The sequence below is a fragment of the Ranitomeya variabilis genome, chromosome 2 (genome assembly GCF_051348905.1).
Source record: "Ranitomeya variabilis isolate aRanVar5 chromosome 2, aRanVar5.hap1, whole genome shotgun sequence".
NCBI lineage: Eukaryota > Metazoa > Chordata > Amphibia > Anura > Dendrobatidae > Ranitomeya > Ranitomeya variabilis.
The window spans coordinates 760,501,638-760,518,958 of NC_135233.1; the positions used below are offsets into that span (position 1 = coordinate 760,501,638).

General features: G+C 41.1%; 1 protein-coding gene across 5 annotated transcripts in view; it reads right to left on the bottom strand.

The window, feature by feature from the left end:
• The window catches only part of FUT9 (fucosyltransferase 9), a 367,796-nt gene that overhangs the window by 10,958 nt on the left and 339,517 nt on the right, over positions 1 to 17,321 (bottom strand). Inside the window, exon 1 of one of the 5 annotated variants that reach the window (XM_077289707.1) lies at positions 1,493 to 1,530. The exons of 3 other annotated variants lie outside the window; for them this stretch is intronic. The gene's annotated coding sequence lies outside the window, so the exon portion shown is untranslated. Of the gene's footprint in view, positions 1 to 934; positions 1,101 to 1,492; positions 1,531 to 17,321 lie in introns of those variants that run through there. One more of the 5 variants, XM_077289708.1, reaches the window with a different exon arrangement.

The following is a 17,321-nucleotide window of genomic DNA, read 5'->3' on the forward strand; positions in this document are numbered from 1 at the left end:
AGCGCTCCCCTCTGAGCCATTTCCGTGACATTAAATCTTGTCATTTTCGTTTGTTTATCCGTTTTATTTTATGCAATTGTATACAGTGTATTGTCTTGTCCCCTTTTTTAATATCTTTTGTAAAGTTTCATAAACACCTCCAACTTTTCGGATTAAATATATAAAATGTAATGGCTTTGTTCCTCTTGCTCTATAAATCCCACCCCTGAAGCATCATGAGGTCACACGTTACCAGCCACAGGTGTATAAAAGATTGGTGGTGGCAGCTAGTTTTTCTTGGTCTATTTCAGAGCTCGGAGGGTTAAAATCCCACCGGGCACCAGAGGGGAGAGAGATAGTGATGTCTGTAAAGCGTTATGGAAATTAATGGCGCTACATAAAATAAACTTAGATTATTACTAGAGGACTAGTACACCTGCTGCCATGTAGTCCTCCATATTCATGAGCTCTGTATAACTCCGCCCCCACCACTGATTGGCAGCTTTCTGCTTATGCACAGTGTACACAGAAATCTGTCAATCAGTGATGTAATTGAAGTTATAGAGCTCAGCATTCATAGACTAGTAGATCTGCAGCAGATAAACAGTGTTTTTATCAAAACTGCAGCTAGAAGCCTAGTAAGAGATACATTGCTGGAATCAGGGTCTCTGCCTACAATATATTGCTCTCATATGGGGCAGCAAAACCTTGCTGATGGGCTCCTTTGAAGTAAGCTTTTTTAAGCCTCTATATCCTTACACTGTGGGTAAAATATTGGTTTAGTAGAGGATCTGGCTATTATGCAATTCATTTTTTAAAACTTTTGACTGTGTTTAAATGTTTTAGTTCTGAAGTACTATTTATAACAAAAATAGATTTCTATGTGTAGAGTGTGAGTTCCCTGGGGTATAATGGAACATTTTTTATATCACCAGTCCTTTTTGTAGATTCTTACATTTTCTCTCTGCTACTATCTAGAGAGGAGATAGCAGCAAGCTTCTTCCATCTCAGGCGCACGCGGAGCGAGATTGAATCAGCCAGAGATAAGAAATTTCATAACACAAAGTCTCAAATTTCACTTTTGGGAATGACTTAAGGATAGATGGAACAGTCTTAAAAAATAACCTGCCAACAGGGATTTTACATTAGTTCAGAATGTGAGACTTAGAACATAAAACTGGACAGACTCAAATTCCAAAATTGCACAAATGTTATAACATGATCATATCAGGGTGATAATAATAGATTTTGAATGATGGACAGTTTGAAGTTGTTTCTCACAGCCTCAACTCATTAACGAACAACATTTTCTAACATAAGCCATGCTTTGAAAATGATTTTCAACTTTTTTTTTTTATTAGTATCTGCTTATCTAGATGCCTTCTATAACATGCAATCATTTTGGAGTTCTCAACATAAAACTGTATCTGACAATGCTCTAGGTTTACTATGCAGTATATCATCTTCCAAAAATAACTTCCATGTATTATATAGAATTTTGTGTCCTTCTCACCTTAACCTCCTCTGACTCTGACATTCGCTTTCATTAATGAGATGACAGTTTTTTTTTCTTGATTCAATTTTCACGATGTCATAATTCTCTAGAGTTCTATTTCCATTAATGAGTCACAAAGAGAATTCCAAACTAAAATACCTTTTACTTATGGAACTATTACTATTACCATCTTAAAGGGCACTCCTATCACAATTTTTATCCTCTTGCAATCATCATATTATACAGCAATATGTACTTACAATTGCTCCTTTTGCCTTTCTACCCAGCTAATTCTTCTGTGTTCCATTAGATCTATGACCTCTCGTGATTAAAAACTGACTAGCTCTATGTAGAAACTGGAGGTCAATTTTCCCTGCATGACTCATCAGTCACTGCAAAAGTCCCAAGCAGGGGTAAGGGGGAAGTAGCTGGGTCAGGAGATCAAGAAGGGAAAGACTCATAGAGGGACAAGAGACTTGCAGAGAAAAGAGAATAATTAGCTGGGTAGAAAGGCAAAATGAGCAATTGGAATTACACAATGATATATAATATGATGGCTGCAATATATGTAATTCAAAACTTCAACTCGTCCCTCAGATGGTTATGACTCAAGAAAAAAATAAAAAAGTATATGGCTCATAGAAGAAGTGGAGGAGAAATGAAAGCAAAAGAATGACTGTTTCCTGAAGGGGTTATACCCTCACAACTCCAGCCAAGATACTCCCTGTTATCATTACTGCAGCCAATTACTGGTCACAAGCCCTAATTACTGATATCACTTCTGATATCAGCGTATGATAAAAATGTAAATGGATGACATTTTTTTTTTAAGTTAGCATACTACATGATTTGATGCCAGATCTTTCAAGATACTTTTGGATTGACCTCAAAGTAATTTACCCTTTGCTTTCTTTCTACTCTGTGTTGAGTCGATGGATGATGTCCTTCATCTGACACAGGATATGACTGAGCTCCGAATTTAGCAGGTCCAATGAGGCAGGACAGCCTAAACAGTGTGCATAAAAGTACACTCATATTCTGTATTGTGAATGTGAGAAGGGAAATGCTTGTTTCCATTAGGGTATAATGAGAAACAATGAGCATGAAATTCTAAAATGCAAACTGCTCATACGCTTATTAGCATGCCTGAGTTACTACTGATATATTTGTGCACCTTTTTTATTTGCAGAGAATGTTTTAACAGCAATATCAGTATTAACAGTCACTGTTGTATGGAGGCTGGGAGCATGAAGGTGAAACAAGAAGCAACCAAAATCCAATTAAAAATTGTTCATATTCACATTGTATGCAACTGCACTATTTTACCTCCTCGTGATTTACATTTTGCAAATATGGAATAGCATTAGGAATTGTTTCATGCTGTTTTTGCTTATGAAATGCAGCTGACTTAGCAGTATGAAGATGCCAGGGTGGTGCTTAAATTAGAGGATAAGAAAAAATATCTAAATCTAGATTTTTGTAAAGTCCTTTCAAACCCCTCATTCCAGTCTCAGAGAAGCTTGGTACAGTAGGGAGTCAACACTGAAGGAAATATTCTAGTGCAGTGCTATAACTTGGCTCCCATGTATTTGCTGTTTTGTTAGAAATCTTTGAGTGGGTTGGAAACAGCTTACCATCCCTACTGTAAAAGGAAAAAGTCTTGTTGGAGTACCTGATTAGGACTCAACGGACCCCAAGATTTAAAGCAAGAACTATCTGTCACGCACAGTGTAGGACAGACTAAGTGGAACACAAAGGGATAAGGGGAATGGGCGCCCAACACTAGAGAAGCGGGGAGTGGAGACCCCTAGGTAGATCTAACGTCACCCTGTCTGCCCTAAATAGGTTCCGCATCTATCGCTGGGCAGGATACCAAGTCCCTGTCAGACCCTAGCAGTAAGCCCTGCTTAGGGAAGGAAGGGGTGAACGCTGTTCGAACCCCACTAACAGTAAAGACAGCTGCGATACACAAAATAAGGGGAAACTTAGCTTGAGTAGACTCAGAGAGAAACACCACCATCCTTCAAACTCCAAAGAGGATGCTAGCAGACTGCTGCAGCTCCAAGCCTCAACAGGGAAGTGCAAATAGAAAATAACACCCCCAACTCCCAACAGGAAGTTTGGAGTTATAAACACCCAGATCCAGGTCACACCATTAAGACCGGGGGAGATGGCCACTAGTCTGCAATGCCAACCGCTGAGACCTTCTGCAGCCAGATGCAGTGTGACTGTCTGCAGCCTCTGACACACCCATATCACTATCTTCATTGGCAATATATTTAGTGTGAATAATGCTCTATATGCAATGACATAAATACAGATGTGTCACCCTCACGATTTAGATGCATTACCTGTACTATTCTGTGAATTACTTTAAAGGAGTAATCTGGTCCTAAGCTATAAGTCTGCAGTCACTATGCGACTGCAGACTTGCGAATCCTCACATCGTGCGCACTGCGTGCTGTGAGGATTCTCCGGGCCTGGCACAAAGGGAGGGCAGTCTCATCAACACGAGTATGAAATATTCATTCTTCCGGCCACATTCCGACTAGATTGTCCAGCCTTGCTCAATACACTTGCACTGAGCAAGGCTGCATCTATCTAATTGGCACATGACCACATGTATGCAAATCACATACTTGCTGTTACAGGCTTGAGGCGCCGACAGTGCACACGAGTCACAAGGCTGCAGTCACATAGAGTGACTGCAGACTTGTAGCCTAAGGTCAGACAACCCCTTTAAGGACTCCAATTTATTACATAGTAAAAAATACTGTTAACCGCATGTAATACACATCACAAACACTGAGTGGCCACATGAAAACACATATATTATAAACATCTCCAGAGTATTGCAAAATTGTATATTATTTCAGCTCTGGTCATCTCATGCTACTCATCTCAGGATATGTTGATGCAAGAAGTAATGTAAGGAAGGACACATCTGTAAAACAGAGATAGACCATGCAGCTGCTAGAGGCCTTTGCGAAAGTACTCAGCCCTGGTTAGTGCCATCTTCCCACAAACTTGATGTTGAGAACTTTTGCAGCACTCACTTTTTAAGCAAAAATAGCAAACCGATTGGGAATTCAATTGGCTCAAGGTTCTTGGAAAGGCAGTAGAGGGTAAAATAAGCACCATGCCCCTCTGACAATGCCCAGCTGGCCCAGGTGATATTTGCTATAAGCCCCCCTTTCCCTGTCTAGGCATAATGTAACATTGAAATGTTCTCATCACTGCAGTTAGTACTTGGAATCCTTATCAGCTTCTTGAATGGAAAGAAGACATTAGTCATTTTAAGATGCTGCCTCAGCCCATTCCTCACTGTCATTGTGCTGAACCAGTGTCAGGAAAGAGCTATAAAGATTTCACAATAAATTTTTGTTTTGGAAAAGTTGCATAATGACTTCAATACTGTCAAGTCAGGAAGACGGAAGATTATAAACCAACATCTCGAAATGTTAATGTTTTGAATATTTAAAGGTTTCTTGTACGGTTGCCAGATTGAACTACTCTTACTGCCGCTATATATAATCCATGATGCTAATGGTGATTAGATGTGTTAATGTCCCTTCCAGGATCAGAAGATGAGACATTAACTTCAATCTTAAAGAAAAATCATCATCATGTTTTACTAATCATGTTCTGCTTCTACTGCCCACAGATGGGCTTTAGTCTGCTCATTTTCCTGCCAGAAATTGATGCCACGTGGAACAGCTATGTATTTATTGACAGTAAAATTGACGTCCTGAGCTGCGTGGAACAGCACAGATTGCATGAAATTGTCTTTCTTATTACCTTTTCCCATCTTCAGTGTAATAGGTGCACAGGACAAGATATGTAAACAGCCGATGATTATTACTTATGGATGCCTTAGCTTCTCATTACAGGGGAGTCGTGTCCATGGAGTGTAGTCAATTCTGGTGCTTATGTTATACGAAGCAATTTAAAGATGTACCTGTTTATGTAGTCAGCTGCTGTTCAGTGCAATGCTAGAGCATATACATATATTAAGTCTATCTAAGTCTGACAGTATGCCATTTAAAAATGTAAGAAAAATTCCTTTTTTCTATTGATTTCCATATCACCCCCTACTTTTAGTAATCATCCTCACAAACAGGGTGGTTAGCATCTTCCATTACTTCTCTGTGTGGGTGGTTGCAGTCTGTTTTGCTCTGGCTTCTATTTGAATTATTGTCTGTAACCCCTAAATCTCCACCACTGCTTTTGCCTATAATCAGCTAATGCGCCCTGACTACTAGAGTTGGTGCAAGTCAATTTTTAGGACCCAATCCAGAGGCCACATTGGTAATCTGTGGTCAATGGACGAGAGCCTTGAGAGCCGCCTCCTACCTGACAGCATCCACGACTCTTATCTTTGATTTGTCGATTTGTTGGACATTGCATCACACTAAGACTATGATGCCAGGCCAGCTAATCAAAAGAAGAGCTGGGGATCTTGGAAGGTAGGAAGTGGCTCTGAGGTCTCTCATCCAGCCTTCACAGATTACTGAAGTCGCTAATGGGCCTGGTACTGTGAATTGATATGCACCAACTCTACTGACAGCTGTTCGGCTGGGAATACAACATATAGCAGCCATATAAGGCTGAAACCTCAACTACACGCAGCTAAAACCTGCAAAAGAGGTATTACACAAAAAATTGTGTGGCCATTGGCCACAGCATTTGTGAGAGGGACTCAGATTAACGCAGATGCAGCAGTGTACCCCTGGCATGGACAAAAGTTCTCCCACCTACTTGTTTTCCATTAGTTTCCACCTTTCTCTGGCTCCTGTAAAGCAGAGCAGTCAATTAAGGAGGCTGAGATGGATGGACAACAAGTACACCATACCAAGGCACCACTGAGTTCTTGCACTTGGTTTGCACAATCTTTTTGTGCTGATAGACTTCCTTTAACATGATTACGATGTATGGCACTCAGCAGCAGATGAATGGATGTTTTCCAGCAGATGATGATTGTTGTTCAGCCAGCATCTGCCTTCAACAGCCAAGAGTGAAGTAAGAATGGATCTCTGTAAATGGCGAAATGATCAACAATCTTTTGCTTATGAATTTCCAAATTTTTTCACCACCTAAATAATAATAAAAAAAAACTATGCATGTTTGATATTACTATAATCGTACTGACCTGGATAATCACATGTCTTGGTCATTTTTACTGATCAATGAAACTATAAAGGACTTATCAATCACTGCGTTCCCTGGTTTCCAGCCCCCCTAATGCCTTTTTTCTCACTCAAGTGACTGCAATTCTGACTCACTGGATCGCATTTTGGTTTATGTGTGAGCCAGAAGTCACTTTTACAATGTATTGGCACACACACTGTGTTACATATCCATTTAGCCAGGTTTAGGTGGACAGCTCCTTTTTTGCCTTAGACCTTTCCATCAAGACATCTGCCATGACCGGGTGACTGTCTTGTTCTGCTTTTAGCACCAATTCTTCCTCTGCTTTACACTCTTCCAGATCCCTGGCCAGGATTGGCACTGGCAGCTTCACCTCGCTACCACTCTGGTACCGCCGCTGTGAGTCTATGACCAGCATCTCCTTCTCTTGCAGAAGACTACTTAATGCTTCTCTGAGCACTTCCACATCTTCCCTTAAGGCTTTATTCACACTTTGCCATGTTGACAGGTGACCTCTGAGCTCAGAGACTTCTCACACAGCCCCGCAGACCCATGCACACACACACAGACACACACAGACAAACAAACACCCGCACACAGACATGCACATCTTCTCCGCACACACACAGTCTTCACCTGCACACATAATCTCTGCCCACACTCCCCCCACACGCTCTTCCTCCTCCCTATCTGCAGCGTTTCTCACACCCAAATCTGCAGAAAAACCGCAGATCTTTTTAAACCTGTGGTTTTGCTACGGATTTGACTGAATCAATGGAAGTCAATGGGTGCAGAAATGCTGCAGATCCGCAAAAAGAATTGACATGTTGTGGAAAATAAAGCGCTGCGGTTTTTTTCCACAGCATGTGCACACCAGTTCTAGATTTCCCAATGGCTAACATTGCTTGTGCACTACACTGCGGATTTGATGCAATTCCGAGTGTCCAAAAAACGCTGCGGAAATGCATCAAAATCTGCAACATGTGCACATAGCCCCAGTCTGTTTCCTCAGTGGATACGCAATAAAATGCATGCATGACATTCTATAAAAAGGCAAAAAGCACACTCAAAAATGCAATGAAAAACAAAAGCAATCTAATTTAGCTAATTGGTGCAGAATTGTTGCAGAAAATCTGCAGTATCAAAAACGCACCAAATACTCATCGTGGGTTACATTTATACATCCATGTGACATGTCTGAGTTCTGTTCTGATTTTTTTTCCAGGACAGTATTTGGACCCATAGAGTAGAATGGATATATTCACAAATTCGCCAAAATCATGGATCTGAGAGTGAGATCTGTGTGACTCAGAGTCACATAGATTAGATTCTGACATTCAAGTCTAGGGGGATCCGTGAGACACCAATTCAAATCGGAAGGCTTCTGTTTCGCATCTGCATCTTATGGATCTGTTGCTTAGTGATAAAATTAAATAAAATCATGTGACCTTCCAATGGGCTTTTTGGCTTGGAAGCAAGCACACCTCTTTTGTGAAAAAAAAACAAGATAAAAAATCGAAGCATCTAGGATGACAGCTGAGAAAAAATTGGTCCGCTTCTCTAGATAGTAACACTCCCACAGATGTATGAATATAGCCTTAGACTATCTGCCCATACCATTGATATCGGCAGGTTTGGCTGACGTTAGTCTAATGCTGTGAGGAACCTCAACTGCTACCTAGAGTGCATGACCATTTAAAGTTCCTAAGGCCACATGAACGCCAGATACGGCCCTGCCCCTTGTGTTCTTTTGATTTCCTCTTCGAACATCTAACAGTGCCGATGAATAGATACAGCTTCTAGTATGCCTTTCCTCATTAGCAGGTCTTTACATTACCAGTGATCACTGCTATGCCCATGTATAAGGCTATCTGCACATGGTAGTATTTTGGTGAATATTTCACATCAGTATATGTAAGCCAAAAACAGGACTGTGTCAAAAAGGCAGAAGAGGTGACTTGTTTCTATTAAACTTTTCCTCTGATTGTCCCACTCCTGGTTTTGGCTAACAAATACTGATGTAAGATACTGACCAAATACTGAGCGTGTGAACCTAGTCTAAGGTTGGGTTCAGACGTCCATAGTAAAACTCAAGACAATAATTTCTTCATGTTGAGTATGTGACTGGCTTCATGAGTATCTCCGTGTGCTCGTGATCATAGCAGTTGAGTGCAGGAGCTGCTTGGTATTGATATGGGCTACTCTGGTCCATAGATTCGACGAGATTATTGCATGCTGTAATTTTTTTTACATGAGCCATAATTCTGTGTGAAAAATTGTTGCATGAGCACAGGCATACTTGTTATCATTAAGCACTCGGACAGGACACTGACCAATAACATGGCCGACAGGATGAGCCCTTAAAGGATCCAGGTGGTGGGACTTTATACATGTACTGGTGGAGGACGTCCTGAGAGAGAATCAAAAGAACATCAGAGAGTGCCATTAAAAACTATGTAAACCATCTCACCCTTTGTGCAGCAGCATCTCTCAATGCCAATGCATAGATCAAAGGTGCTGCACGATAGCTTGAACTTTTACATAACCTAGCAAACAAGTCATAGTTAATTTATATTGGTACTCCTGCTTTATCTTTTCTAGCTTTTTCCTTATAAACAACAGTGAAGTAAATTTGGCTTGTTTTACAGTACGAAAGAATTAAGTTGAACTGTATTGACATCCTTTCAAGAAAAGCCCAAATCAATAGTATTTGTGAATAAGCTTTAAAGTTACTTGATTTTCCTTTCTAGCTGATAACATTTTTGTGCCTTGACTTAAGAAAAGAATACTTGCAGCTTGAAAAAATTAAGAACTGATATTGTTCAAGAATGCCAAAATGATTGTGCACAATAAAATGTAACAATCAACCACAGCACACACCTTTCAATCACAGTAGACTTCCTATAATGTCTGTCATAGGCCATAGGCTGAAAAAGGCTACCTCAGAGAGACTTGGAGCTAGCCACTCCATCTGGAAGATTTCAGATGGATCTGATCTTTCAATGGGGTCCACGGGATTGCTTCCACAGAAGAGCTGGTAGCCGCAGGAGCGAACCAGACATGAGAGAAGTCAAGATAGCCAGGTCAAAATCGAGATGGCAGCCATGCACTAGCAAGTGTCGGTGCGATATAAAGTAATGCACTCCCAGTACATAGAGTACATGAAATAATGGTTATATTACCTTCTAAAGTGCTACACAGCCACCAGTGCCAGTGTGGAGGCTAGAACCACCACAGAGACCCTCCTGACCCCAACGTACATTTCGCCCTGGCTTCTTCTTGCTAGTGCGTGGCTGTTCAGCTCTAGGTTTTCATGGTATATCGTACCGGTATATTTTATATCATACCACCCATTATTAGAATGGATTAATATCCACTATATTACTGGGAACTATTTTATGTGATACATTAGAGCTGCATATTTACCATCTTGGACTAGGTTAGCCTTTTATACCGTTCGGAGCCTCTACTATTGGACATTTTTGCTTGTTTATGTTTTTGTCACATGTATTTTAATATGTTTAAATAAATATCTACTGTTTTAATATTATGGTTCGCTTCTTTGACTACTCCTATTGTAAGGTTATTTTGTGGTTATGACTAATACTATGTAGACCCCTATTATGCTGCCAAAACAGCTGTGAATAGCCAAAGCATGGAGTCTACATGACTGGACTCTAAAGGACTGAATCGGTGCTATTGTATCTGGCACCAATATGTTGGCAGCAGATCCTGTAAGGGTATGTTCCCACGATCAGGAATTGCTGTGGGTTTGATGCTGCGTATTTATGCCAGATGTGACAGCACAGTGGATAGGACGTCTGCAGATCACCCGCAGAGACGTCTCTCCAGTCCGCATCACATCAATTTCTCTTGCGGAGCAACAGAAATGTAATCAATAGAATATACAGTTAGGTCCTTATATATTTGGACAGAGACAACATTTTTGAAATTTTGGTTATAGACATTACCACAATGAATTTTAAACAAAACAATTCAGATGCAGCGGAAGTTCAAACTTTCAGCTTTCATTTGAGGGTATCCACATTAAAATTGAATGAAGGGTTTAGGAGTTTCAGCTCCTCCCCTGCTTCCAACCCATTGTCATGCTGGCCTCTGCCCAAGCTGAGAGTGGTTTGGCTGGGCTCCAGCCTCTCCTTTCCGATGTTTTACTGGGCAGCCCTCAGCCCAATTTTATACTATGGGGCAGTGCACATCTGTGAATTTTTCTCATGCAAATTCGGCATTAGAAAACAATCACAGCATGCTGTGAGTGCATCCGATAAATTGGATCACACTCACCCATTCAATTCTGTGTGTGCGTGTAAAACATTGGACTGAGCCTGGATGTCATCTGTGTGCAGTCCGACATACGCTCACAAAGACAATGGTGAAGATGGAGAAATTAAGTTCTCTATCTTCACCACACCTTTCTTACGATTCTGTCATATGAGAGAATGACAACACATTAAGATGACTCTCGAATCAATCTGTCACAGATTTTGAGCCGAGTGTCATTGGCATAGTCGGCCTGATTCTCTTGCATGAGAGAACTGACGGCAGTGTGACCCCAGCCTAAGTACTTAATTCATACAGATTAGACTGGAGGTCAGTCTCTTTATGCATTCCTATGAGAGTCTCAGTGTTTGCCTTAGGATTGCATAGAGAAACTGACCTCCAGTCCACACAGAAGACACCGTACTCCACTTGGGGTGTACGCTCAGCCTGGGGCTGTGCACTCTTTTTGCCTGAGCTGAATACCCCTTGTTTTTTCTTATTTTGACCAATTGGTGGGGATCTCAAGACCAGTATCTTCACTGATCTGCTGGTGATAAAAAGGGACTCAAGTATAGAAAAAATGATAAAGATTTAGTTCACTTTATTAAAGTGGTTCATGTGTAGAGACTTATTAAACCACCATCATGGTCATAGGTACCTGAGGCTGATTGATGGGCATGGAGAGCGAAGCCTAGTCTTTCTTCTCCAGTCACACAGATGAACTCTTCCCTGAATATTCCCATAGAGTAGGGTATGGATTCAATAGAAACGCTAGGTTTTGAGACTTTTTATTGAATCTGTATATTGAATCTGTATCTACTGGGGCACGCTGAGGGAAAAGGTGTCCTCTCCTGTTGCCTGAGCTTTCAACCTCTCAGGTTTTTTTTTTTGTTGAGTTGTCGATGGGGGTCTCAAGGCATGAACTCTCACCAATCTGCCTGCAATTAAAATGGAACTTAAAGTGAACCTGTCACCCCCAAAATCGATGGTGAGGTAAGCTCACCGTCATCAGGGGCTTATCTACAGCATTCTGTAATGCTGTAGATAAGCTGCCGATGTTACCTGAAAGAGAAGAAAAAGACGTTAGATTATACTCACCCAGGGGCGGTCCCGCTGCGATGGGCGTCTCAGGTCTGGTACAGCGCCTCCCATCTTCATTCCATGACGTCCTCTTCTGGTCTTCGCGCCGCTACTTCGGTGCAGGCGTACTTTGTCTGCCCTGTTGAGGGCAGAGCAAAGTACTGCAGTGCGCAGGCGCCGGTAAGGTCAGAGAGGTCCGGCACCTGCGCACTGCAGTACTTTGCTCTGCCCTCAACAGGGCAGACAAAGTACGCCTGCGCCAAAGCCGCGGCACGGAGACCAGAAGAGGACATCATGGAATGAAGATAGGAGGTGCCGGAGCGGATCTGAGACGCCCATTTGACCGTGGACCAGCAGCAGGACCGCCCCTGGGTGAGTATATTATAACCTCTTTTTCTCCTCTTTCAGGTAACATCGGGGGCTTATCTACAGCATTACAGAATGCTGTAGATAAGCCCCTGATGACGGTGAGCTTACCTCACCATCCATTTTGGGGGTGACAGGTTCCCTTTAAATATAAAAAAAAAGATGTTAAAGGTTTAATTACTAGTATTAACCACTGTGTATCAGGAACATTGCCCATGAACTGCACTTTTGGAGATGAATTTGCTAATTCCTATTAATGATGGCTGTCATTTTGGAAAATTAGACTTATATTACATATATGCTTATATAATGCTTATTATTCCTTTTTAAATTTTCAACTGAAAAAAAGAAGCCCTTAATTATAGCCATCAAATGCTGTGCATTCTGGCTATACTTCCTTTCTCGAGAGGATATGATCTTTTGTACATTTCACTGCCTCTCCATATTACTTACAGTTTAGTGGACTGGCTCAGGGAGTAAAAATCTCCTGATGCCCTGATAACATCACAGTGATACAAGCTGTTTTTTTATGGATCGTGCAAGTACTTGCCACCAGATGTACAGTGGTCTAGAACACAACAATTAAAAGGAAAATCAGGCATTATGGGAGCTAAGTCCTGATCATATGCTTCAATTAATTGGGAAGACCCTGTATCCTTATATGTACGAGGAGATTACAGACAATATAAGTTAATGTTAGAATGATTGTTAAGGATTTCTACTAATGTTACATTTTCTACTCACAAATACTGTCTAAATCCCAAAGAAAGCAGATGGACAGACAGCTGTATGCAAGTGAAAAATGTCAAAGTTCTAAGGCCGTTCATCATTATTTGTCTCTTCTGCCACAGTTATTTTTCTTTAGGGTAAAATGTTTATTTTGTGACTATTTCAATCATATTAGAGTTTGGCGTTTATAGCATTGAATGACTGATGTGAATACTTAGCATAAATGCAATTCTGCAAAGCCCATCTCCCCCATGATATATTGTACTTTGAGAAGAACTTGACCTTGACAACTACTATGGCTGGTCCAAATAACTAAAGCAATTGTTACCATCCACCTCTCGTGTCTCCCCTTTTCCTCATAGTTTGTAAGCTTGCGAGCAGGGCCCTCATTCCTACTGGTATCTGTTTTGAACTGTGATTTCTGTTATGCTGTAATGCCTATTGTCTGTACAAGTCCCCTCTATAAGTTGTAAAGCGCTGCGGAATATGTTGGCGCTATATAAATAAAAATTATTATTATTACTATTATAAGTGTGTTCAGGGGCTAAAGTGACCACATTAAACAGTCTTAGAGGTGTAAAATGAAATTCAGTAAAAGTAAATCAATAGTAAAGCATTTGTAGACAACTAAAAAAATCAATCGTATGCAAAAAATGAGTTTAAGTAAACTCTTGTTTTCCTAATCTAGGCAGGTCTAAAATTCTGCACTGATTAATTTCTTTATATGACTTTATATAACTTTATCTTATACATTTTGTCATTTAATGCCATGTTCATGCAGGGGATTTGAAGCTATATATTAGAGAAACCGAGCGCAAAGATAAAATACATAAAGAAATTCATCACAATATGGTGCAGAAGGAAGGCTGATTACAAAGCCATATTAAGTGTATAAATTCTTAACATTGATCACTGATATGATTTATTGAGGCCAGCACTGACACAACTTGGTTTGAGCCGCTTGAAGAAGCATTCAATAGTTCAATAGTTTTCTCCTCAATCTAAATATTGTAATAAGTTGAGTTATAATGTTGAGTTATTTGTGAGCGACAGACCAAAGTACAGCTCAATGTATGGATTTAGAGGAAAAAGGAGAATAGTTATTCTATTTTTCCTGGCCTCTACAAATAAACATCATATTTTCTGACAGAAATGTGCAGAATGGACAAGGCGGATGGTCAATATTGGAAGCTCATGATCTATAGGCCTTCAGACGGCACTGCGTTAAAAATATGTATAGTTCAGTCATGGAAATCACTGCATGGGATAAGAAATACTTCCACAAATCATTGTCTGAACACAGTTTGCCATGCAATCCATAAACGTAAGTTAAAGCTCTTTAAAGAAAAGAAGAATCATATTTCAAGACAATTCAGAAACGCTGCTTTCTTCTCTGGGCCAAAGCTAATAAAAATGAGGCAAAATGAAAAACTGTTCTTTGGTTAGATGAATCGAATTTTGAAATTCCTTTGGAAATACAAATGCTTTGTCCTGTGGACTCAATAGAATATGGACAATCCAGCTTACATTAGTGCCTCTAGAATGGGAATCTTACATATCTTTAAAGGCATCATCAAAACAGCCACATAAACCACTGCACAATATTGTTAAAGTAACGTAATATCCACTCACCACATAGTGACATATGGAAATAACATGACCTCTGTTACAAGGAAAGATGGTTGTATATTAGGAGGACAATCAAAAATTATTTATACTCCAATAATGATTCTAATATCTGGGGGTAATAGTGTCTCCCCAGTTTAAGTACTTTAGTATATCAAGAATAAACTACCGTATATACTCTAGTTTAAGTTGACCCTAGTATAAGCCGAAGCACCTAATTTTGCCATGAAAAACTGGGAAAACTTATTGACTCAAGTATAAGCCGGGTATGCATTGTCCCCTCATCCCTATCCTGGTATGCATGGCTCCCCATCCCTATCCTGGTATGCATGGCTCCCCATCCCTGTCCTTGTATACATAGCTCCCCATCCCTGTCCTTGTATACATGGCTCCCCATCCCTGTCCTTGTATGCATGGCTCCCCATCCCCATCCTTGTATGCATGGCTCTTTATCTCCAATCTTTGTATGCATGGTTCCTATAAAAAAAAACATCCTACTTACCTTCCCTGCGTGTCCTCGCTGCATCTCGTTCTGGCGCCAACAGCTCTTCCGGCTAAGCGATCATATGTCCCCGCTCAATAAAGTAATGAATATTCACTCTACACCTATGGGAGTGGAGAGGGGTGAATACTCATTACCTTAATGAGTGGGGGACTCGTGATCGCTTGGCCAGAAGAGCTTCTAGTGCTGGAATGAGATGCAGCAAGGGCGCGCAGGGAAGGAAAGTATGATGTGTGCTGGAAGCTGGCAGCTGCGGCTGTAACTGTGCATGCTATATGAGAAATGAATGAGGCTTCGGCCTCTGTGATCCACTGCTCCACTGACCCCCTCCCCTGCCATCTTTCTGGGACAATAACTCGTGTATAAGCCGAGGGGAGCGTTTTCAGCACAAAAAAATGTGCTGAAAAACTCGGCTCAGGGCAAATTGCACAACACATTTTGGGTCTATTTTCTCTTGCTATCATTGTGAAAATGAAAAATAACTGAGGTGAAAACAGCATTTTTGTGGGAATTTTTTTTTTCATTTTCACAGATGAACATTGTAAAGTACCTGTAAGGTCAAGGTGCTCACTACATGTAGATAGATTCCTTGAGTGGTCTAGTTTGCAAAATGGGTTCACTTGTGGGAGGTTTCTACTCTTTAGGCACATCAGGGACTCTACAAATGCGACATGTCACCTGCAGAACATTCCACAAAATATCTGCTTTGTAAAATATTACTCCATTCTTTCTGAGCCCTGCCTTGCACCCAAACACTAGTTTTCTACCACATATGGTGTATCTCTGCTCTAAGAAGAAATTGCTCAACATATTGTATGGTGCATTTTCTCCTGTCATCCTTGTGAAAATAAAAAAATTTGGACTAAAAGAACAGTTTTGTGGGAAACATTAGATTTTTTTTATTTTCACAGGTCAATGTTATAAACTTCTGTGAAGCACCTGGTGGTTCAGGTGTTCACCACAGATCTAGATAAGTTCCTTGAGGAGTCAGTTTCCAAAATAGGGCAAATTGTTGAGTTTTCCCCTGTTTAGGCAAATCAGGGGCTCTCCCAACACAACATGGCATCCACTAATGATTCCAGCAAATTTTGCATTCAAAAAGTCAAATCATGAACCTTCCCTTCCGAGCCCTCCCGTGAACCCAAACAGTATTTTTCCCCTTCCATGGGGATTATTATTATTATTTATTTATATAGCACCATTGATTCCATGGTGCTGTACATGAGTAGGGGTTACATACAAGTTACAGATATCACTTACAGTAAACAAACTAACAATGACAGACTGATACAGAGGGGCGAGGACCCTGCCCTTGCGGGCTTACATTCTACAGGATTATGGGAAAGGAGACAATAGGTTGAGGGTTGCTGCAGCTCCGGCGTTGGGGAGGCGGTAGCTTCAGTAGTGATGAGGAGGCAGCGATGTCAGTGCAGGCTGTAGGCTTTCCTGAAGAGATGGGTTTTCAGGTTCCATCTGAAGGATCCGAATGTGGTTGATAGTCGGACGTGTTGGGGCAAAGAATTCCAGAGGATGGGGGATATTCATTCGTGAGAAGTCTTGGAGGCGACTGGATGAGGAGCGAACAAGTGTGGAGGAGAGAAGGAGGTCTTGGGAGGACCGGAGATTACGTGAGGGAAAATATCGGGAGATTAGTTCAGAGATATATGGAGGAGACAGGTTATGGATGGCTTTTTAGGTCAGTATTAGTAATTTGAACTGGATATGCTGAGGGAATGGGAGCCAGTGAAGAGATTTGCAGAGGAGGGAAGCAGAGGAGTAGTGAGGACAGAGATGAATTAGTCGGGCAGCAGAGTTAAGGATGAACTGGAGAGGTGTAAGGGTGTTAGCAGGGAGGCCGCAGAAAAGGATGTTGCAGTAGTCAAGGCGGGAGATGATGAGGGCATGCCCAGGCATTTTAGTAGATTGACGGTTGTGGAAAGGACGGATTCTCGAGATGTTTTTGAGCTGGAGGCGACAGGAGGTGGAAAGAGCTTGGATGTGTGGTTTGAAGGACAGGGCAGAGTCGAAGGGTACTCCGAGACAGCAGACTTCCGGTACAGGGGAAAGCATGATGTCATTGATTGCGATAGATAGGTCAGGTGTTGTGAATTAGACTTT